General features: G+C 34.9%; 1 protein-coding gene across 2 annotated transcripts in view; it reads right to left on the minus strand.

Moving 5' to 3' along the window:
* Positions 1 to 23894, minus strand: part of LOC117177388 — a 314351-nt gene that overhangs the window by 154787 nt on the left and 135670 nt on the right. The window lies entirely within an intron of this gene.

A 23894-nucleotide genomic window follows, 5' to 3' on the forward strand; every position in this document is an offset into this window, starting at 1 on the left:
TTCCAACTTTTTTTATACATAAAATATCGGTCTCAAACTTTAAGAAATGCAAGAGCCGAAAGAAAACTACGTTTAAGTACAAATCTTAATAATAAAAGATGTGAAAAAAAAATTTCAACAATCAATTCCATCGGAATCAGCCGATAACGTTGTACACCAAAATACGAACCCTGGCGGCCACTAGACGAGGCTCTAGAGGGTTCGTATTTTCGTGCACAGCGTTACCGGCTGATGCCGATAGAATTGATAGTTGAAAAATTTTTTTTACATCTTTTATTATTAAGATTTGTACTTAAACGTAGTTTTCTTTTAGGTCTTGCATTTCTCAAATTTTGAAACCGATATTTTATGTATAAAAAAAGTTGGAACGTTCAAAAAATGTCGAGGTTTATAAAAAAGATAAAATAATTTTCAGTGAAGTTCCTACCAAAATGCAGTACCTAAACGTACTTTATTGTACTCTAATATATTTTCCAAAGTTTCAGCTCGATATTTTATTTATAAAAAAAGTTCTTAGGTTTAAAAAAACATTCAGTGAACTGAAAAAGAGAGGTCGGTAATATAGGTATTTAGCTGTGTCACATGCCCTTCAAGATGTAATTTGTTTACTTAGAATAAGTTCTGTGCAATTTAAAATAAAAGTTTATTTTAAGTAAATGTAAAATTAGTAAAATTATTTCCAAAAAATTGGAAACATTTAAGAATTGTAGTATTAAAATGCACTTAAAATTTAAGATTTTTTTATTATACTTTTATAAGATATAATAGATATATATATGTAAAATAAATAAATTATAATAAAAGTCGAGAAACGAAGGACTTTCACACTTTTTGTTTGCGAAAAAGAGATTCCTCAAATCTCAAGTGTGAATAGTAAGGGAACTGACGTCAATTAAACATTCATAATTAATGAAAGATTTTCATTGTTCCCTTAAGTACAATAGACTTATCTTTTGATAAAAATGATGAGAACATTTTTCTTTGTAGGTGGTGTGGAAAGGAGTTTTATTAAAAAATGTGTGGGTTGTTCTAACAAACAACTGTATGAATTTCTAACCTTTCTTATTTTTATTTTTTTAATGTATATTAACCTGCTTTGTCTTTACTATCGGTGAGAAAATTAAAGGCATCCGCCTTTCAAGCTTAACAACTCAGTAAAAAAAATGCTAGCGCAACAAAAAAACAGTCGTTTAAAAGCTGAAAGTTTTCTACGTTAATGAGCTTGAAAACGTTTATGTAAAGTAAAATTTTTTACTTAGCAGACTGAAGAATATAAAACAAGTAAGGATTTTCGGCTACATTTAAGAACAGTCAAGTTTAGAGCATTATTTCTTATACAAGGGGCGATGGAAAAAATTTGAAAAAATTCATGAGTACGAGGAAAACTGTTGTGAACCAGTGGCAGTTGAGAAATTAAAAAAATAATAAAAATTGTTGCTTAAAAGTACAAAAATGTGCAACTATATTATCTTCAGTTCTAATACAGATATTAAAGCGATCTGTATTTATCAAATCTGTATTTATTTTCAATCACTTGGAAGGATGTGTTAGTCTTATTTTTTGTGAAAATCGCGATATTTTCAGACATTTTTTGTGTTGGAAAACAAGTGACAGAAAGCAGGGGGGCCCTTTTTTGTTTTACTGCCGACCGCTGGTGCCATTCTTCGGCCCCTGATTCTGAATGCTTGGATAGCACCTGGCCACGCCACGGGTCGAAGAAAAGCTGACACCTCCACAAGAGATCTGAATTTTTGAAAAAAGTAAAGGAGCCCAAAAATTTTAATTGACGCCCAAAAAAGCCCCAAATTCTGAGCAATGAAGAATCCCAAAATTCGATTGTGGAGGTGCTAGCTTAATGGAGCTGAAACAGCCTGATTCGAAATTAAATCGGTCTGTGATAACCTACGATCTCAAGTAGAACACTGAAAATCAGTGAATAGAGCAGGTCTAGAATTCGCGAGTGGTCTTTTTTCCACAGACGAGGCCTTAAGAGAATGCTTTTCGACTCTAGATTTGTTTTGGGTAAATTTCTATACCCAGTGGCATATAAGTATGTAGTTCGTTTAATTAAAATCAATAACTAAAACATTTTTAACCGGGTTTAGTGTTCTTCAAAATTAAAAAAACAAAAAGAAATTAATAAATAAATTACCAAGAAAAATTTCTCCGAATTTGAAATGTTAACTACGGCGGCGACATTTACAAAAAAGTCATCTTAGAAGGGAAATAATTATAAAACGTCGGTCTAATTCAAAATCTTAAAATGTAGAAATGTTTCTTTTTAACTTATATATTATTTTATATTTGCATCATTATATATTTTAAAAGTTTATTTTTATCAATTTTCCTTCTAAAAATGCATTATCAACGTTTGGGAGTTTTCCGCATTATTATTTAGATGGTATTTTAATTTGTTTTAATTTTTGCTTTCAATTTTAAAGAACACCAAAAACAGGAATCTTTAAATATTCTTAATTTTTTGGTTATTTTTTTAATCAAAATTTATTCTAAGCTGAAAGAGATATCTTATCAGCCCTGGCGGGAATTGAACACGGGTCTCCGGGGCAGCAGAACGGAGATATTTCCCTGTTATAAAACAAATTATAAGGTTTACGAATTTTATCATCCTCATGAAATTCGGCGCGTGTAATGACGTCATTTGGTACTAAATCGCGAAGCACTACAGGGTTGACCATATTCGACGAAAAGATTTGGCAACACTGTAACTTTTGACAAAGATGACAGATCGAGTAATGACGTAGCGCGTTTGAAGCATCAGTCTAAGGAGATTTTTGCCATGAAGCAGTATACGAGGTGTGTTCAAAAAATAAGGTGACTTTATGGTTTTCTCAAAAAAATATTCATTTATTCCTCAATATTTATGTTGTCCCCTTCAAGGTAATCCCCCTCAGGTATAATACACTTGTGCCAACGCTTTTTCCAATCATCGAAGCACTTCTGATAATCATTTTATGGTATAGCCTTGAGCTCTTTCAGCGATGCAGTTTTTATCTCCACAATCGTTGAAAATCGATGTCCTTTCATGGTTCTCTTCAGTTTTGGGAAAAGAAAAAAGTCACTGGGGGCCAAATCCGGTGAATATGGAGGCTGAGGCATGACTGTGGTGCTGTTTTTGGTCAGAAAATCTTTTACAAGCAGCGATGAATGAGCAGGTGCATTATCGTGATGCAAAAGCCACGAATTGTTTTTCCAAAGTTCCGGACGTTTTTTGCGTATCGCCTCTCGCAAACGGCGCATAACTTGAAGCTAATACTCCTTATTGTACACCCGTACGACCTTGTGGTAAGAATTCCTGATGCACTGCGCCACGGTAGTCAAAGAATACAGTGAGCAAAACCTTCAAATTTGACCGAACTTGACGTGCTTTTTTCGGTCTTGGAGACCCAGGATGCTTCCACTGAGACGATTGGGCTTTAGTTTCGACGTCATAACCATATACCCACGATTCATACCCAGTTATAACCCTTTTGAGAAAATCAGGATCATTATTGACTTCATTCAACATCTCCTGAGCGATTGTCATGCGATGGATCTTTTGATCAAATTTAAGCAGTTTTGGAACAAATATCGCTGACACACGTCTCATGCCCAAAACGTCCGAAAAGATAGCATGGCATGAGCCAACCGATATGCCAACATCTTCAGCAACTTCTCTGATGGTAATTCGGCGATTTTTCAACACCATTTCTTCCACTGCTTGAACGTTTTCATCTGTTGTTGACGTGCTGGGACGTCCAGGGCGAGGTTCGTCTTCGATAACCTCTCGGACTTCTTGGAACAGCTTGTACCACTTATACACATTTTTCTTACTCAGAGTAGACTCACCGTATGACACTGTCAACATTTCAAGAGTTTTAGAACATTGGATTCCATTTTTCACACCAAATTTATTGTAAACTCTTTGCTCCATTTTTTTCGAAAGAAGAAAATCGCCGAGCACACTAAACCCTTCTAACCTTTTACGCCTCTGCCAGAAAAACAACACGAGCTATATAGTCAAAACTGTGAACATATGATCGTGACGACTGTACCAACACAACAAAACAAAAATTTTAAAACTTGAATGTACGTAGCCCGCGAAAATTGAAAAGTCACCTTACTTTTTGAACACACCTCGTACTCCACGCGAACGCTCTCAGATTGTTGAAATTTACATTCAACAAAACGAGTCAATTGTGAAAACTCAACGTGCATGGAGAAAAATAAATAAAGTGAAAACTGCACCTTCTGCGACTACATTGTATCGTTTGTATGAAAGATTTTCATCGGCTGAGGCACTTACTAATCCCAAGCGTCCAAATAAAAAGCGATCAAGGCGATCGGATGAAAATATCACACTCGTACGGGCCAGTGCCCAGTCTCCATGCACGTTGAGTTTTCACAATTGACTTGTTTTGTTGAATGTACATTTCAACAATCTGAGAGCGTTCGCGTGGAGTGTACTGCTCCATGGAAAAAATCTCCTTAGACTGATGCTTCAAACGCGCTACGTCATTACTCGATCTGTCATCTCTGTAAAAAAATACAGTGTTGCCAAATCTTTTCGTCGAATATGGCCAACACTGTACATTCAATTGTTTTTTCTGTCATTGCAGCTTCCCATTGAAAATGGTCATTTTATTATTTTATTATTATTATTATTATTTATCATTTTACTATTTATCCTAGACTGCCATCGAACTTTTGTAAATATCAATATTATAATGTCAAATTTTACGATCAATAGTTTCTCCGTGTATAACTGGACAACGTAATTACAAGAAATGTCCTCCATCCCATAATCCCCCCCCCCCCAACACTCTTTTCCCCCTCACCCTCACTCTATTATTATCTAGTACTAACTTTATTTGTAATATGGGGCCGTCAAAGGTATATCATTGTATTACTTGCAAAAAGGAGATAAAAAAAAGTTGGGGGTACTGTGAGTAAAGTGTGAAATACTTCCGGCCAATGACAGGTGCCAGTCGCACAGAGTGTATAATTCTAATAATGAGTAAGTTCCATGTACTGTGGAGTATGAGTCGCTTAAATTCCTTCCAAGGTCTCAAAAGGGCATCAATAATCCGTTTTAAATGTTACAGAATGTATATAATACTTATGTTTGTGGTATTTACTTTTTATGTAGTAATACGTTTGTTTACAGATTTTTGATAAATAAAAATAGTTAAGCTTACCATTTTGTTTTTAAAAGGTCTAATCCTAAGAAAATTCATTTAATTTCACATTCTACAGCGATATACACAGATTCATGAAAATCAGGTAAGAATTGCGTCATCAAACCAGTAAATATAGTAAATCCAGTTTCTTTGAGATATAATGTTTGCACTTTTTTTTACTTCGAGACGATTCGTTACTCTACATTTGTATATGCTTTCTTAACAATTTAATAACCTTCTGGTTCTGTTTGAAAACAAAATAATAATATTTGGGAACAATTAAATTGTTGAGTAATAAACACCCAATGATTAGTCACTCGCAGAAAAAACTAAAGTTAAATTTTGTTGCATGTAAAATTTACCGCTGTGAAATTTTACATGCTATTTAGCGAAAGTTTATCCTAAGATGTAATAAAAGATTTCGTTTGCTACGACGTGCTTAGCAGCAATGGGAAACCGGCAAAGTATGAGTGAATTCGAGCTATAAATCGGGACACCAGATTTAAAACAATCACAGAAAAAAAGTTAAAAAATGTTGCAGGTAAGACTTGCAACGGTTAAAAATTAAATATATTAGGAAATTAATACTGATCTCGTCTACTGCGTCACGTTGAAGTGAGCAAATTTCGGTAAAACATGTAGAATCAGCAAACAGAAAAAACGAAACAAAAAATTTTTCTTACTGATTTATCTCCTCCGAAATAAATTAGACTATACCAGTACTGGCTGACGGTTGGCTGTACGATCGGGACAGTACTGTGCCAGTAGTGCAAAAGTAGAACTTTAAGAAAAAGCTTATAAATGTTATTGAGGTGTTTTAAAATTGCGAGAAATGGTATATTTAATTATCGTGAAAATATTTTTTTTAAAGAAAAATATTTTGAAGGCTATCCCAACATATAGCTGATCCAGAACATTAAATTTTATGTTTTCGTAAAACGTTGCTACAATAGAATAAAACGTTGAAAAATGATACAAGTGAACCAATTTTTTATGGAAAACATTTTTCAAATGTTATTTTCTATTTATCATCATGAAAAATTACAAAGGATCTACAAAATTAACGTCTAATGTTATTGTGCAAATTTGCTGACATGTTCTAAAATGATGAAAAACAAAAAATGACACTTAAGTAAAAAAAAAATTATTGTCAGACCACTTGGAAAAAATTAATTTCTACTTTATAAACAATTATAATATTCAAATAAACGCGCCATAAATAGTAACGAATCAGCGCAAAGCCTTGACAATCCAACCAACGCTGTTTCTCCTGATCGATACAAAATTCTAGTTATAGGTAGTTTAAAGTGTGAAAATTAGTAGATAAAAAGAAATGTTAGCAGAGTGGCCTAAGTGATGAAGAGATCTAGAATTCTAACGAAAGTAGCATCAGAGATGCGGTGGGTAGGACATCTGATTCTGAATGCACGGATACGGCTGAAAGGCTCTGCAATTCAGCGCAAACAATCGAACCTTTAAGAAAATAGTTTACGCTGACTTTATTATTTAGAGAAGAGTCGCGGGTGTCCACTGGTGCTGGCTCACAAATTTCGCCTGCAGATGATGAAGGAACACACAGTGTCTCAGGCAGAATAGGAAAAAAAACGCAGAAAAAGAAACGCAAATCCGTAAACTAGTGTGCACCTCTATACCGGACTAAAATAATTCGTCAGAATATTGTAAACTGGCACTATTATCACAAATAACTATTTTTCAGATTTTTTTCCGTTTCGGGGTTAACACTGGCATTTTAATATGCCATACAATCTATCATTACTATTTAAAAAATGGTAAATTAGTTGTTAGTAGAACGATTTTAGCTTTAGGGTTTAAAAGAATTGAATTGGATTAGTAGAATTCAATTAGCCAAAACCATTCTGCTAAAAACTATTCTATATTTTTTTCCTTAGGGACAATATAATCCATAACTGAATATTATTTCAAAAAATGTTAATTTTCTACATTAAGAACACTCCGAACTTTGACGACTTTTTACTCAAATTTCTTACAAATTTAGCATCACCGGTTGCTCTTAATCTACCATTTGAACGCACTACAATGCATTAACGTAGCGTGTCAAACATTCTGAGCAATTGAACCGCTGGCGACCAAAAGGGGACACGGCCGGATTCAGGCTGAGAAGTATTGTCCCGAGTGTCAATTTTAAAAATCTTTCTAATTTCAGTTTTAAAGACTGATACTTGTAGAGAATTTCAAGGCGCATCTTTTTTTCCTTTTGCCAAAATTTATAGGTTTTGTAGTTTTTGAGGTAATTGGTAAAAAGTGGATTTTTTAAAAACGAAAAATTCCAATCTTTTTTCTATTCAACTCGCGCTAATTTAGCCAATTTTCATCATTTCCCGATTTCCCCAATACAAAAGTACGTGTTTAAGTCTTCTGTACGTGTTTAACTAATCTTGACGCTGCCCAAAAACGTGCCTGGGCGGCTACGTACGCGCTGCAGCGAACGACGTGAAGGTCAAATCAATCTTACCAAAACAAATGCACAACAGTAACTTTTTTTGTCATCTTCTATGAAATTCTACAAATAAAGCATAGAATCAGCGAAGTGATTGTTTCTTATAATAGTTGCAAAAGCATTTTTTTTGAGATTACTGAGATGTTTGAGATATTTTTGAGAATATTAATTAAAAAGAAAAAGATATTAAAATAAAACATGGTAGAAAAGAACTAGAAATGAAGATTTATGGATTAAAAATAAGAAAAAATGTTCCAGAAATCAGGTACGATTGGAAACCGTCAATACAATTTTTAAATAAATTTTAATCATAAATTTAATATTTTACGACTTTTTTTATTCTTGATTTTTTAAATAATTCTTTTACTGAACTATATATAATATGTAGATAGTCTAAAGTAATTATTTTTTATTTTTAATGACGAAGTTAATAGCATTATTTGTTATTTCTTCAGGGAAAAGAATACATTACAAAGTCTAAAACTAAAAAAGACGGTATTGTTAAAGATATTCTCATCCCAGAGAGATCTTTCAAACCTATTGAATCCTGCTGTGGAGAGAAATGTTACCAAAAGTTTTCAAATGTGCAACAAGAAAAAGGACATACAAATTTTTTGAATCTCGGGAACTATAATGAACAAAATGTGTTTCTCAGAGGATTGTTAAAATGCAAGGACCCTATCCAAACGAATGCAGGTGAAAAACTAGGACGATTAATTCATTGGATATATTTATTTCGTACTGACGAAGAAAATGTTCCGATTTGTAAGAAATTTTTTTGTGCTTTTCTATGTTTGGGCAAAAGAAGAGTTGAAAATGTTCAAAAAAAGATTTTAAATAAGCAGCCTTTAAAAAAATTGGCAGGTGGAGTACGCGAAAGTTGTCTTAAATTAACAGAAAATTTAAAAAAAAATGATGGAAGAGCATTGCGAATTAATTCCACATCACAGATCACATTACAAACGAAATTCTACCAACCTAAAATATTTTGTTAATCCTTCATTAAATCTTGTAGAACTTTACAAATTATTCGGAAAATATTATAAAGAAAAAACGGGGGCTAAATTGACGATAAGTCAAACCTTTTATTTTAAGTATTTTAAAAGAAATGTTGGCTTCAGTTTTAAATTACCTAGAACTGACGCGTGCAATATTTGCTACAAAAACGAGACAAATGGAGAGGTAAACGAAGAAGTAATTAATCACAAAAACAATGCCGAAATTTATTTGAAGTTAAAAAAGCAAATACTCTCTGAAAATAATAGTCTATGCTGTGAATTTGATTTTGCACAGAATTTGCCACTACCAAAAATACCCGTGTCGCGCAGTTTTACCTACGTTTAGCATGGCTTTTTCTATTTAACGTACATGTACATACTACGAACCAGAGTTACATGTTCCCTATTCTTGAGGGAATTGTAAAGAAGGGTGCTAACTCTGTTTGCAGTTTTATCAAATACGCGGTATTAAAAGAATTTGCTAAAGACAAGTTTAACAGCATAACAATATTTTCAGACTCATGTCCGGGACAAAATAAAAACGTTTTGCATGTTTTTCCAGATGGAAAAGTGGATGTTTTTGACAACTATGAGTTGCAAAATCCAATCACTTTTTTCTTTAAACCTAAGCTTAAACTAGAAAATCTTTCAAAAAGTCCTTTGAACCTTAATGAACAACTTTCTCACTGAAAGCTTTCCGTAGCTTATAATTCGTTCGCTAAACGAGGCGCTTGAAGGTTAAAATTCATGATTTTTGCATTGCCTCAAAAAAAAATTAATAACTTTTTTGTTTATTACAATATTCTCGTTTTTCTTTCTTCGATAGTTTCAGAACACTTAAACACGTACTTTGTATTGGGGAAATCGGGAAATGATGAAAATTGGGTAAATTAGCGCGAGTTGAAGTGAAAAAAGATTGGAATTTTTCGTTTTCAAAAAATCCACTTTTTACCAATTATCTCAAAAACTACAAAACCTATACATTTTTGCAAGAGGAGAAAAAGATGCGCCTTGAAATTCTCTACAAGTATCAGTCTTTAAAATTGAAATTAGAAAGATTTTTAAAATTGACACTCAGGACAATAATTCTTAGGCTGAATCCGGCCGTGTCCCCTCTTGGTCGCCAGCGTTTCAATTGAATACGCTCCATCTTGCACACAATCCTGCTCGATTTATTAGTAGTTTTATTTATGAGTATTTTTGAAATATAAGCATATTTCAACGAGGTGGGTATTCAATAGGAAAGTGGGGGGGGGGGGGTCGACATTCGCTTTACCGATTACTCTATGTACCTACCTTTAATTATTAATAACTTATTTTAAAATTATATACAAATTTTCAGCATGGTAAAAAATTCGAAACAGCAGAAGTGTCCATTTACCCTTAGAGAGTACACCTCTTCCCAAAAACACGCGGAGTATAGGGAGTCCCTCGGACCCCACATGGAAAAACGATTTCGCATGAATTGCAATATATACCGAAATTCCTGCGGTATATATCGTAATTATCCTATTATAATAGCGTAAAATCATCTTATCGTACATTTGAAGTTTTTACATTATATACTAGTACCCAGGCGGAAAAGTCTGAATTATGCCGGATGTTACGAAAGGCGTAGTGCCGCGTCAGTTGTAAATGAGGAGCAATGCCAGTACTGATCAACTGTACTGTCCCAAGGGTTGGCGCGGTACTGGTTCAGTACTGTCTCAGTACCGAATCCAAGTGCTGGCTGGAACTCGATTTAGGAGTTTTGCCGAGAGTTAGTGCGGTACTGGCTCAGTACTGCCCCAATACTGAGTCCAATTACTGGCTGGAAGTTGATTTAGGAGTTTTGCCAAGCGTTGGCACGGCACTGGTTCAGAACTGTCTCAGTACTAAGTCCGACTGTTGGTTAAAAGCCAATTCAGGAGTTTTGCCGAGCTTTGGCGCGGTACTGGTTCAGCAGTGCCCCGGTATGGAGTCCAAGTGCTTGCTGAAAGTTGTTTTAGGAGTTTTGCTGAGCATTAGTAAGGTACTGGCTCAGTACTGTCCACGTACTGAGTCCAAGTATTGGCTGGAAGTCGATTTAGGAGTTTTGCCAAGCATTGGCATGGTACCTGTTTACCATTAAAAACATTTTGACTTTTCAATGTGTGTATTTTTAACGAATTTGATTAAATTTAGGGGTTGATTTGGGGTGGGTTCCACATGTACTAAAGGGCTAAAACTTTAAGATGGGGCTTTTGCAACATAACACTGCCATATACAGTGAAAACATTTTGACTGTTCATAAATTTAATTTTTTTTTTAGTTTTTTGTAAACGTTGGGAACTTCAGACTCATGTGAGCGATTTAGTTACAGTTAAATCTATAACTATAAATATACAGAATGCAGCGAGAAGAGGTAAGTGATAAAACCACACCTAGTGTATCAAAATTAGAAAATCTTCAAAATGACCGCCTTTATACAGTTTTTTTTCGAGGGGTGGTTTTAAATATTTCTTCCGACTACTCCTACCCCACTGAAAAAACTTGTTCTATGACAACGTAAATTAAAAGTATTTTTAACTCGAAAAAACTGTATACACGGAGAAAAATGGAAGGTCTATTTCGCCATATAAAAGTGCAGACAGATCATATCCCAGGGTCGACTATAGGACAGCTCTTGAATATGGCTAAAGCGGCTATCTCTAGAAGATAAACACAAGAGGTCCAAATCGACAATCTCAGAAAGACGATCGATTGTCTCAGACCATCGTCTCGGTCATCTCAAGCTGGCTGACCCGATCATTGTGAAGAGTCGGTTTGGAAGTCTCAGATGGTCGATCTGATTTCCTTAGACATTCGACTCCATCAACTGGATGTAGGAGCACGAGTGCATTGACCCTGCCCCTGCCATCTGTTTTTGCATGAATCTCAGAAGTTGATGTCAGAACTGAAAAATAATGATTAATTTTAAATCAATGAATACAAGTCAAGTTTATCCTAAATCGATTAATGCTATAATTTTCAGTGATTACTGATCTAATTATAATCTATTTTAAACTTACATTAACCTCAAAAATATTATAATTAAATGTCTTGAATCTCACATTACTCATAGAAAATATTAACGTTACAATTACTTATTTAAAACATGCACTTACAGAATAAGATATTTTCAATGAATCCTCAATAAATATGCTTCACTTTACATTGAAATCGTTGGTAAAAACCTTCTTTTTTTTTAACAGATATCACCACGCGGCCTACGAGTCCGTTATGCTAATTGGAGTCAATTAAAAATACCCTTTAAATTTTCACGTGCATGACTGACGCGCAAAAATCAAGCAATTGACAATAGGCAATGGGTTATTTGCTCCTTCTTGGATGGTCGAAATGAGTGAAAACAATATGTGCGTATTGAACATTTCGAAAAGGATACCTTAGTTATCCCTGATTGTGTGTGCGATGCTCATATAAAAATCAGACTGGCGATAAAATAAGAGTCTTTTTCATCATGTCAAAAAAATTTGAAAGGACCGTTCGACCATGTAGACAGACTTGCTGGCTTTCTTAATTTTGACCATATAAATTTGACCATCCATTTTTCTCCGTGTAAAGGCGGTCATTTTGAGGATTTTCTGATTTTGATACACTAGGGGTGGTTTTAAATATTTTTTCCGGCGTTTTTCGGAACATCAGATACATGATCCTACCTTGACTTCTGCATAATTTGCAACTTAGTTTCCTACGAAGTTTACGACTTCGGGATTTTGAATGTGGACATAACTGCAAAAAGGAAGGTCCGTTAAGCTGGCAGGAGCACATTGCAAAAATGGACTGAAAACCTGCAGGGAATTTAGGGCTCATTTAGGGCTAATTTAATTCCGCATTGCCAAATTTAATGCTCTTTATTTAAACAAAAAAAAACCGGTGGTCCTGCTAGCTTAACGTTAAGATAGCAGAACCACACATAGTAAACAACTAATTTTTCAAAATTTTTTTGCTCTATAATTTAGGGCTCACTTAATGCCTTATCGTTAAATTTAATGCTCCGCAATTTTTCGAAAAAACCTGTGGTCATGCTAGCTTAACCTTAACCTAGTAGGAGCACACAGAGAAAAAAACATTTAAGGCTCTGGCAATATGATAATGAATAATTTAAACAAATTGTTTTAATAATTTTTGTTTAAACAATTCTAGTAAAAGTTAATTCAACAAATTTCTTCTTCTACCCTATGTTAAGGCTCACTTAGGGTTCTATGAATATGATATTTGGATTAAACAAAAAAATGTTTAAACAAATTTACCATAAAAAATGATTTTCTTTTCGTTTCCCTTGCATAATTTCAGGCTCATTTAAGGCTCCTGAAATATTATCAACTGAAAGTCTTACGATATTTCCTTTGCCCTTTTTTTTGTTATAAAGGGTGATTTTGTTAATTTGAAACTTTCAAATATCTCGAAAAATAGACACTCTATGAAAAAATGTTATGAATCAAAATTTTATCACACTGAGGAGTAAATACACTGATATTAAAATCGGTTCCCCCACACTGCCCCCTGGGGGTGAGTGTGGGGCAAGTTCGAAATCTTAAATGATATTTGAAAATTTTAAGTTAAAAAAATCACCTTGTATATGGTGTTGTGCTACCTTAACGTAATAAAAAATACGTCAAGAAAACCATAAAACCCGTTTTTACTCCTCGCATAATTTAGGGTTCATTGAGGACTAATTTGGGCCAGTACTATTAAATTTTGGGCTCTTTTATTTAAAAAAAAATAGTGTTTGCAATAGCTTAACAATAAGTTAGTTCAAGGTTGCTGTAAAACGTAATAAAAATGATTTTACAGAAAATTCACCTAATAAAATAATTTAGAGCTCATTTAGGGCTCTGGGAATATGATAATTACACATTAAAAAAAAATGTTTAAACAATTTTTTATCTACTTTTACAAAAAATACTAGAACTCAACATTTGGGAATATCGGCCCAAATTAGTCGTAAAGGAGCCCTAAATTATGCAAGGAGTAAAAATTTGTATTATTGTTTTCGTCACGTATTTTTTATAACGTTAAGGTGGCAAAACACCATATATAACCAAAAAAAGGGCTACGGAAATATCGCAAGATCTTCGGTCGATGGTATTTCAGGAGCCTTTAATGAACCTGAAATTATGCAAAAGAAACGAAAATAAAATAATTTTTTTTGGTAAATTTGTTTAAACAATAATTGTCTGAACAATTGTTTGTTAGATTCAAATATTATATTCATGGAGTCCTAAGTGAGCCTTAATACAGGACAGAAAAAGAAATTTGTTGAATTTATTTTTAATATAATTGTTTATACAAAAATTGTTTAATCATTTTTTTAAAATTTTTCATCCTCATACTGCCAGAGCCCTAAATGAGTCCTTAAATATTGTGGAAAGAAATAATGCCTAAGTCGTTTTTTAGTCTGTGTGCTCCTGCTAGGTTAACGTTAAGCTAGCATGACAACAGGTTTTTTCGAAAAATTGCGGAGCATTAAATTTGGCAATGGGGCATTAAATTAGCCCTAAATGAGCCATAAATTCACTACAGGTTTTCAGTCCATTTTTGCAATGTGGTCCTGCCAGCTTAACGGACCCAAAAAAAGACGACTTGCAGTTGCACTTATTGAAACGACGAATATAAAGGGAAAAGATCGGAAAAACCCTGTAGAAATACTTGGAAAATGGAACAATGGGAAGGGTAAAAATTCGACTATTTTGTTTACGATTCAACTATTTTCTTGAAAATTTGAATAATCTATTTTTTACTTAAGATTGATAGATTAAAATTTTCCATTGCGTGGTTGAAAGTTTAACTACTTTATTGAAAAATTACTTTATTGGATTGAGAACTATTTTGTTACGAATTATTTTTTTTCTGAAATTTACTTTTTCTTAAATTAAATTCAACTATTATATTTTTGGTTATAAGTTAATTGTTTTCATTTAAAAGTCCAACTGTTTGGTTAATAATTCATTTATTTTGTTGTAATTTCGTATTTTTTGGTAATACATCATTCTTCTTAGATGAAAATTCAACTACTTGGTCGAAAATTGAACAATTTTGCTGAAAATTCAATTTAATGGTTGTAGAACCATTTCTTTCGTTGAATATTTAACTGTTAATTTTTGTAAATTCGTTAACTTTTTGGTTCAAAGTAAATGTTTTAAACTGCAAATTTAACTTGCGTTCCTGGTTTAAGATCGATAGATTTTAGTTAAAAATGAAACTATTAAGTTGAAAAGGAATTTAACGATTTGCATCGTACTGGTTTGCAACTGGCCCAGAACTGACTATTACCACTGGTGTCATACATGCACAGAAGTTTTGCGAACGGTTGGCGTGATACTGGATCTACTTCTGGCGCAGTACTGATACGTATAACTGGTCAAATACTGACACAAGCGTTGAAACAACGGTTGGCATCATACTGGTGTACTGTTGGCTTAAGATTAATATGACATACTGGTTAAATACCGGCATCGGTGTTTCGCCAGTCATTGGCGTAGTTTTGGCAACATAATAACTTCAAGTGCTGATTGACAACCGAGATAAGAGTACAGCCAATGGTTAGCGTGATACTGTGTCTACTACTGGCGCAAGAGTTCAGCCAACGGTTGGCATTATACTGGTGTACTACTGGCATAGGAATGGTATACATATCTGGTGAAATACTGGTACGGGCGTTTCGCCAGTGATTGACCTATTTCTTGTAATTATCACTAATTGTATTTTAAATTAGAATTCAAACAATGTTTTCTTAACGAAAATTTATATTTTTAATGTGAATTTTCAAAACAGAACTGTTACTTATGTTCCCAGGTGGAAATGTCGGTAGTGTGCTGGAGTGCACCACCGGCGCAGTATTGACCCAGTACTGCCCACCAGTACAGGCAGCCGGTGGTTCGCCCAGTATGGCAGAACGTTGGCTGCACGACCGGGGCGAAGACAAATTGTAGTCGATTTAAATCATTTATTTTAAAATTATTATATTTATACTTCTGTGAACAGTTAGTTTATTTTGTATCTATTTCATGTCGTATGATGATAAAAAGATTAACGAGAAAAAAGAGTTGAAAAATTGTTGTTTTAACTTTTCTGAACTGTAGCTTATGAGGATGGCTTTTTCAGAGTTTCAACTTGTCAGATTCGCGCAGTGGTTAACACTCCCGACTGCTAGGCGATAGATTTAGGTATACAGATGTAGGTTCGAAACCCCGTAGCTTTAGAAATATTATTTGTAATTTAATGTGTAAAAGTGTAATATATGTATTCATTCTAAGCAGTGCCATTAACATATATTGCCAATCTACTCGTAGTCAATTATTATTTATTTTTTAAATACCTTTTTTGTTATATCTTTAGATTATAGAAATAGTGGGTGTTAAAATTAAACAAATAGTTTGAAAATTATATTTTTATAATTATAAATAATATTCGGACGATATGCAGTCATATGATGATAAATGGATGGTTTTTAAAATAATTAAATAATTTTTTATAATTTTTAAAATCAACTCCGGCATTTTTGTACGCCAGCTGTTTGCCAGTACCGTGCCAGTACTGACAGGCCAGTACCGCCAAGAATTACAAGTCAGTAGTGGAATAAAACTGGCCTGGGATACCTTCGTTATCACTTGGAGCCTGATCAGAACATGCCCAGTACTAATCTGCAGTAGTGGCCCAGCAGTGAACTTTAGTGCAGGCCCAGTACTACAGGTTAGTATCTCGCCGATTTTGCAGTATTGGTTGATCCAGTACTAAGCCAGTACTAACAGAGGGTACCGCACCACTACCAAATGTAAGTACCAGCCCAATACTGGCTAAATACTGCAAGTCAGTACAGAACATTGTTATCATCAGGGATTTTAGCGATATAAAGCCAGTGTTTTAATAGTACCGCGCCAGTACCGAACTCCGACCGGCGGTACTGGCGTGGTACTGTGCCGGTGGTAAATTTCCTTCTGAGATGTGAAAAAGGTTCGAACGTCCCAGATATACAGGGAAAAATTCACTGCGTCAAATGGGGTTTGGTACCTGCTCCTGCGGGATTATTTCACCATGCGAAAGGAGAAAAGTACCATATCGAATATGCAAAGCAACAAGCTTATAAAAGGAAAATTATACTATGTAAGATAATACTTGTTACCTGCGTTTACGGGAATTACTTCCCATGTAAATGATTTTTTCTGCCATTTTTTCTCGGTTTCTACCGCTATTGTTTCAGAGACTTTACACCCAACGCGAATAATAAAGGGTTTTTTAATAGGCACGCTACAAATGTAGACCGATAGTGACAGCAAGCGACGCAATTTTTTCCCCCGCTCTTTTGACATTTCTCTTCAGTAAGGTTTGCCATTTCATCATGGAAAGATATACGATCCAACAACGAGTCGAAATTATAAAAATTTACTATCGAAATTCGGAGTCAGTGGCCTCAACTTTAAGAGCGCTACGTCCAATTTATGGTCGTCATAATCGTCCTGCCAGATCAACAATTGAGCGTCTAGTGGAAAAATTTGAATCCACAGGTACAGTGCAAAATGTTCCCGTGTCAGTGTGACAAAGAAGTGCCCGTAATGTTTGTTGAGAATATTGCTGCCGCTAGCGCATCAATTCAGGAAGACCCAAATCAGTCTCTCACACGTCGTTCTCAAGCGTTGGGCTTATCTGTGACGTCGTTGTGGCGTATTATGCGAAAAGATCTTGGCCTACATCCTTACAAGATCAAATTGCCGCAAGAACTGAAGCCGCTTGACCACCAGAAGCGACGTATGTTCGTGAATTGGGCTGAGCAACAACTTGAAAATGATCCGGATTTTCATCGAAAAATCATCTTCAGCGACGAGGCTCATTTCTGGCTGAATGGCTTCGTCAATAAGCAAAATATGCGTTATTGGTCAGGCAGCAATCCACACGAACTATTTTTGGCCCGAATTGGATTTCGGGTTTCACTCGTTTAAAAAACTACGAATTGTTTGCCGACGTTTCATGAACATTGCAGTTCACACCTTCATGGCTGACCTGAAACTGAGGTATCAGGTCATGATATTCTTAGGTATACTTTCTACGATGCATGTGATTGGCCAGAGCGCCTAGCCCTGGGGACTGGTCGAACTTGATTGGCCAATCAAGTCTTTTTTAAAAAATCCGGGAGAACGGAAAGCCAAATCGGATTGGTATTATATCCGTTGTCCCTATTGATGTTATTAGGGTGTTTTAAGATTTCGATTGCTTCTCTATGTTTTCTTAGAAATTTGTTGTGTGTTTTTGCCATGACTGTTGTTTCATCAAATCAAATGTTATGTCCTGTTTCGATATGATGTTCAGCTAGTGCTGATTGCGTGAAATGTTTTAGCCTGACTTTACTTTCATGTTCCTTCATACGTTGGCTCACTGCTCTCCCGGTTTCTCCAATATAGACTTTGCCACAAGAACAAGGGATTTTATGTACTCCTAGATCACTGAAGGGTGCCTTTTTATCTTTAGGGTTATTTAGTAGTTGTCCTATTTTCGCAGTTGGTTTAAATATGGTTTGGATGTTGTGTTTGTTGAGAATTCTTCCTATTTGTTCTGTGACACCTTGGATGTAGTGTAGAGTGGTGGTCATTTTTCTCTCTCTTTCTTTCGTAGGTTGTGTTGACTTGCTTTTTTTAAGTATGTTTTCTTATTGCTTTATCAATTTGTTTGTTTGTGTAATCGTTCTGTATTAGGATTTGTTTAACGTTTTGTAATTCGTTTTGTAAGTTATCTTTGCCTGTTATGGAGACAGCTCTGTATACAAGGGAGTTGATGACCGATTGTTTTTGAGATATTTGATGGTACGAGGAGACATGTAAGTATCTGTTTGTATGCGTGGGTTTTCTGTAAACTTCATGTCCTAATGTGTTATCAGATTTTTTGTAAACTAATACGTCCAAGAAAGGCAATTTTCCGTTTTGTTCTATTTCCATGGTGAACTGGATATTAGGATGTAATTGATTGATAAAATCGAAAAATTTATTTAATTCATCTCGTCCATGTCGCCAGATGACAAATATGTCATCAACGTAATGGAACCAGAATTCTGGTTTAAGTTTGGCTTGGTTAAAGATTTTAGTTTCTAGATGTCCCATAAAGACATTGGCTATTACAGGTGAGATTGGGGATCCCATTGCTGCCTTGATTGGCCAATCAAGTTCGACCAGTCCCCACGGTAAGGCGCTTTGGCCAATCACAGGCATCGTAGAAAGTATACCTAAGAACATCATGACCTGATACCTCAGTTTCAGGTCAGCCCTGAAGATGTGAACTGCAATGTTCACGAAACTTCGGCAAACAATTCGTAGTTTTTTACACGAGTGAAACCTGAAAAATCTCTTTTTATCAAAATGAATCATCGTGAAAGCATAGAATCTATTATTGAACATCTTAGTTACTTTTTAAAAACCTGGGACAATTTCGGTTCTACCAATTTCATTGTAATGAGGTCTCTTGTTTAAGAAAGAAAATTATTTTGCTCAAGTAGGAAAGTCCTTTTATGAATTTTTATTCAAAAAATCCCAATCTAAAATCTTCAAACGCGTTAAAATTACAAAACATTTCATTCAAAAATAGATTTTTTTAACATGAGTTTGTCAAAAGGAATTTTTATTTTACCGAAAGAATTATTTTTTCTTCCAAGATATCACGAAATAGACAATGTGCAAGATCAAAATTTGTTACAGAAAATGTTGTTGACATCATTCTATAAACTGTGTTAATTTAGTGTCAATATTAATTGTTTACATAAAATTTTAACCCTAAATTCGGTCTTTTAGTAGGCAAATTACCTTCGGTACGAAATACCAGATCTGCGCCAGTAGAGCCTTTCGCTGCAGGTACAGTACTGTTTGCAGTATGGTTTTAGTACCCACAAACAGCTGCGTCAGAACAGATTTTCAGTACAGGCTTAAAACCATTTTCAGTACAGCCCCAATGCCGACAGCCAACTGTCAGCTGAGTGACACTTTGTACTACTACCAGTACCGCGCCAGTGCAGACTTTAAGTACAGGCATATTACCGTTTTCAGTGCAACCCCAGTACCGACAGAGGACTCCCAGGCAGGTGACATTTGGTACTTATACCAGTACCGCGCCAGAACAGACTTACGGCATAGGCATATTACCATTACTAGTGATGCTCCAGTACTGACAGACAACTCCCAGCCAAGTGACATTTTGTACTCATGCCAGTACCGTGCCAGTACATACTTACAGCACAGGCATAATACCATTCCCAGTACTGCGCCAGTACAGTATTTTGGTACAGGCATAATACCATTTCCAGTGCCGCGCCAGTACATACTTTCGGTACAGGCATAATACCATTTCTTGTACCGCGCCAGTACAGACTTTCATTACAGGCATAATACCATTTCTAGTACCGCCCCAGTACTGGCAGACAACTTCCAGTCGAGTGACATTCCTTACTAATGCCAGTACCCATCCGTTTGCCAGCTGGTAATATGCCAGTACCGCTATCCGCCCGGAGGTACTGGTGCGGTACCCAGCCAGTTGTAAATTTCCACCTGGGATAGTGGCCAAGCGATATTAGTGAATGACAATATCGTACAAAGCTCCGGAACCTGCTTGTACGTTGTCATATTTCCCTTTATTGCAATATAGAGGTTTTGCGTTATCATTGGACATCCCGTACTCTCTAAGGGTTAAGTAAAATCTTATGTTGATTCTCCTTCTCAAACGTAACGAATATTAAAAGTATATAATTGTCAAAAAACGCTTTCAAAAATATGTTTCTATGCTCCTTGGGGAGTATACGTGTAAATGTATTACTCGTGTCAATTAGAATGACCCTAGCGGCGCAGTCCGTTCGTCCGTTGTTGCCAAATCATTTTTGCAATTAAAAAACCGGATGAACGGGTTCCAAGCCTCGGACATTCCACAAATTCTGCGCAGTGAAATCGAGCAAATCAACTCGAGTCAGTGGATAAATAGCATCCCAACATCTTCTAAACTCTTCGGTCTTCATCGACTACCGTAGAACAGACATGTACGCGAAACTTGTTCTGAACAATTTAGTGACTTCTTTACTTATTTACCAAACATTTTCGGCATGCGATTATCACGCGGAAGTTGAAGCATGTGTAATGTATATATACTTCTATTTTGAGCAAGAGTTTCAGCGTTACATGCGAGTAATTGGAACCATTTTGCATGTCTTTGGTTTCTATGTATAATTTTCTATGTTTACTAAGTGGACCGAGATCATTCATTGAAAGTAAAATCTTATAATAATTATGGATTCATAATTACGTTCTATCTCTTTTCCTATAATGGGTTTTAACTCTTACAAAATGATGAGGTCCGGTGTCGACGGACGAAACATGTTTCAATAACACCACAATAAACATAACCAATTATAAATAATAACCAACATAATCAATTTATAAATAAAAAATGACTTTAATTCTTGAAGCATGCGAGCTCAAGCAACCTTTTCATTATAATACAATAAGCATTTTATTTTCAGTCACTTTATAGCTGAGACGCGCAAAGGCGAAAAAGCCTTGTATCATGCTACTGCTCTTTTCACCCTATATATATAATATCAAGATGATCGTCCGCATCGTGAATCTATATACATACATACATACTCGCCATTGTATATGCAAGTGTACTTGTCAACTAGTATAATGTATGTAAAGTCATTACACTTCTTTTAAATGACTTACGATAAAAAGCTGTTTGATGATCCCAATGATTGACTCCAATTTCAATATCAAAACGATACACATTTTCAATATAAGAATGTATAAATTACCTGCAACAAAAAACGACACGTAACCAATTAATTTTACATGCGCAAATCAAACAAAAGAGAAGTATTAAGTATTAATAATTCTTATACAATATTAAAACTTTAAAATTAAAACTTTATTAGATTATATACAGGAACACAAAAACAAAAGTCTGAGCAAACAAAAAAGCGACCTTCATAGAATTTTAGTAGGTCTAGCATATTCAAAAACTGCAATAATTAAAATTTTCTGCTCATCACTTTTTTTTTATTCGGGTTTGAATTTTCCGTTATGTCGAATTATCCCAAGAAGGCAATCGAAAGAAGTTTTTTTTTCGATTTAAAAAGGATTTTTTAAATTGCCCCTATAATAAAAAATTCCCCAGGTTTTGGTCGCAAATAACCTTTTTTGCAAAAGTTATTAACAATGGAAAGTTAAGGTTACAATATGAGCAACGTTTTTCTCGTAAACGACTAAACGGAGTTTGATGATTCTTACCTACGTTTAAATATTTGTTTAACAACGCAAATTCCAGAAACCTTTCTACTGAATATAAAAACATTTAATTTGCTAAAAAATATCGATTATTTATAATCAAACTGAACTGAAATCTTTCTGCCTAGCATACAAAATTTAATTTGTTTAAAAAATATCAATTGTGTGTAAACAAATTAAACTTTACTTCAAAGCATAGGATACTATTCTTTTAAGTGCGAAAGTGGTTTGAAAAGTTTGCGGCCTAACAGAGACATCACACGAAGAAAGACAAAGAGTTCAGTGAAACTTCAATATTTTGCCAATCGCTGAGAGTGAAATAAATAGAAAGAGCAAACTATGATGTCAATCTAGCAAGTAGTTTGTTTCTGAGAGCCTTTGAAAGTGAGTGTTTGTCAGCATTTTCCAAGAATGGAAAAATTGGAATATCGCGCCGTGATAAATTCCTTTAATTGAAAGGTAAACCTCCAACGAAAAATCAGAACTAGAAAGGTAAACCTTCTCTGAAAATTAAAGCAGAACTAGATTCAGTCTATGGAGATGCTGCTTCATCATTTACAACCGTGAAAACCTGGACTCAGCTGAGTTTAAACGTGGTCGAACGAGCCTTTTCGTCGAGGAACGCTCTTGACGACTAAAATCCGCATCAATGGATGAGATGATAGACTTTATTCATTAAATCGTGACAAACGGTTGCCCATTAACTGTTGATCAAAAGCGAGAGCGCCAGTTTTGATGGCGCACAAAAAAAGTCAAAGTCCACGGAGGCGACCTTTGGGGTTCTATGTTTTTTGGGTCGCTGATTCCAAATCGTTTGTCGGTTTTTTCAGATCAGATCGCTTTCAAGATCGCTTTCCGGTGTCGGTTGACCTTCATTAGTTCAAGATCAAGGTCATTTGAAGGTGAAGCCAACAAAATACCCTCAAAAAAATTGGTACAAATTTATATATAAGTTTTAAGAGTCGTTACATCTAAATCCTAGGTAATTTTGACCATATCTAGTATTTTCAAGGTCATTGAAATATGAAAATAACCCATATATCGAGTTTGATAGACCTTCATCAATTCACGTACAAGCTCATAATAAGATCAAAAAATTAACAATCCCTCCTAAACAATTACGATAGACATATTTTTTTGTATCAACTTGTGTTCATGTTTTCCGCTCATACCGTACTCTATTACTATCAAATGATCGAAGTAACGGTTTTTTTTCGCTTTTTGCCTGTAGTTTTACACTCTTTTTTCAGTGACCAGCAGTAATCAGCCATCATAGCGACATCCCATCTGCCTTGGTAGCGCTTTTCCATTTCCTTTGTGTCTTGATGGAAGCGCTCTCCTTGCTCTTCACTGTAATCGCCACAATTCTCTGGGAATCGATCGAGGTGATTATGCAGGAAGTGCAATTTGTATGACATCAGGCACCCCAATTTTCCAAAGTTCTTAATCATTTCGGCTACTATGACTTTATAATTTTCACTTCTTTTATATCCTAAAAAGTTTTTCACAACTTTCTTAAAACTGAGCCATGCATCCCTTTGAACTTTTGTCATTGTCGTTGGATATTTATGATCTTGTAAAAGTCTCCTTATTTCTGGACCATCAAAAATCCCTTCTTTCAACTTGGCATCAGATTTATATTGAAGCTTCTTTTCCAAGTATTTAAAACATCGACTATTTGCATCTAAGGCTTTCACAAATTGCTTCATGGCTCCTAATTTAATATGTAATGGAGGAATCAATACTCTTTTTGGATCAACCAGGGCCGATTCAATGATATTTCCTTTTTCTATTTCAAAAAAATTTCCTTTCAGCCCACTTATGATTCGTGTAATGTATTTCGCGATCTCTACTATCCCAAAGGCACAAGAAACACGGATTCTTTGTAAATCAAGACTGCTGTCCTAGCAACATACCTGAAACTTTCAAATCACCATATATAAGCCAATTATATGTTTTGTATTCAATGGCC

Source organism: Belonocnema kinseyi, chromosome 7 (genome assembly GCF_010883055.1).
Source record: "Belonocnema kinseyi isolate 2016_QV_RU_SX_M_011 chromosome 7, B_treatae_v1, whole genome shotgun sequence".
NCBI lineage: Eukaryota > Metazoa > Arthropoda > Insecta > Hymenoptera > Cynipidae > Belonocnema > Belonocnema kinseyi.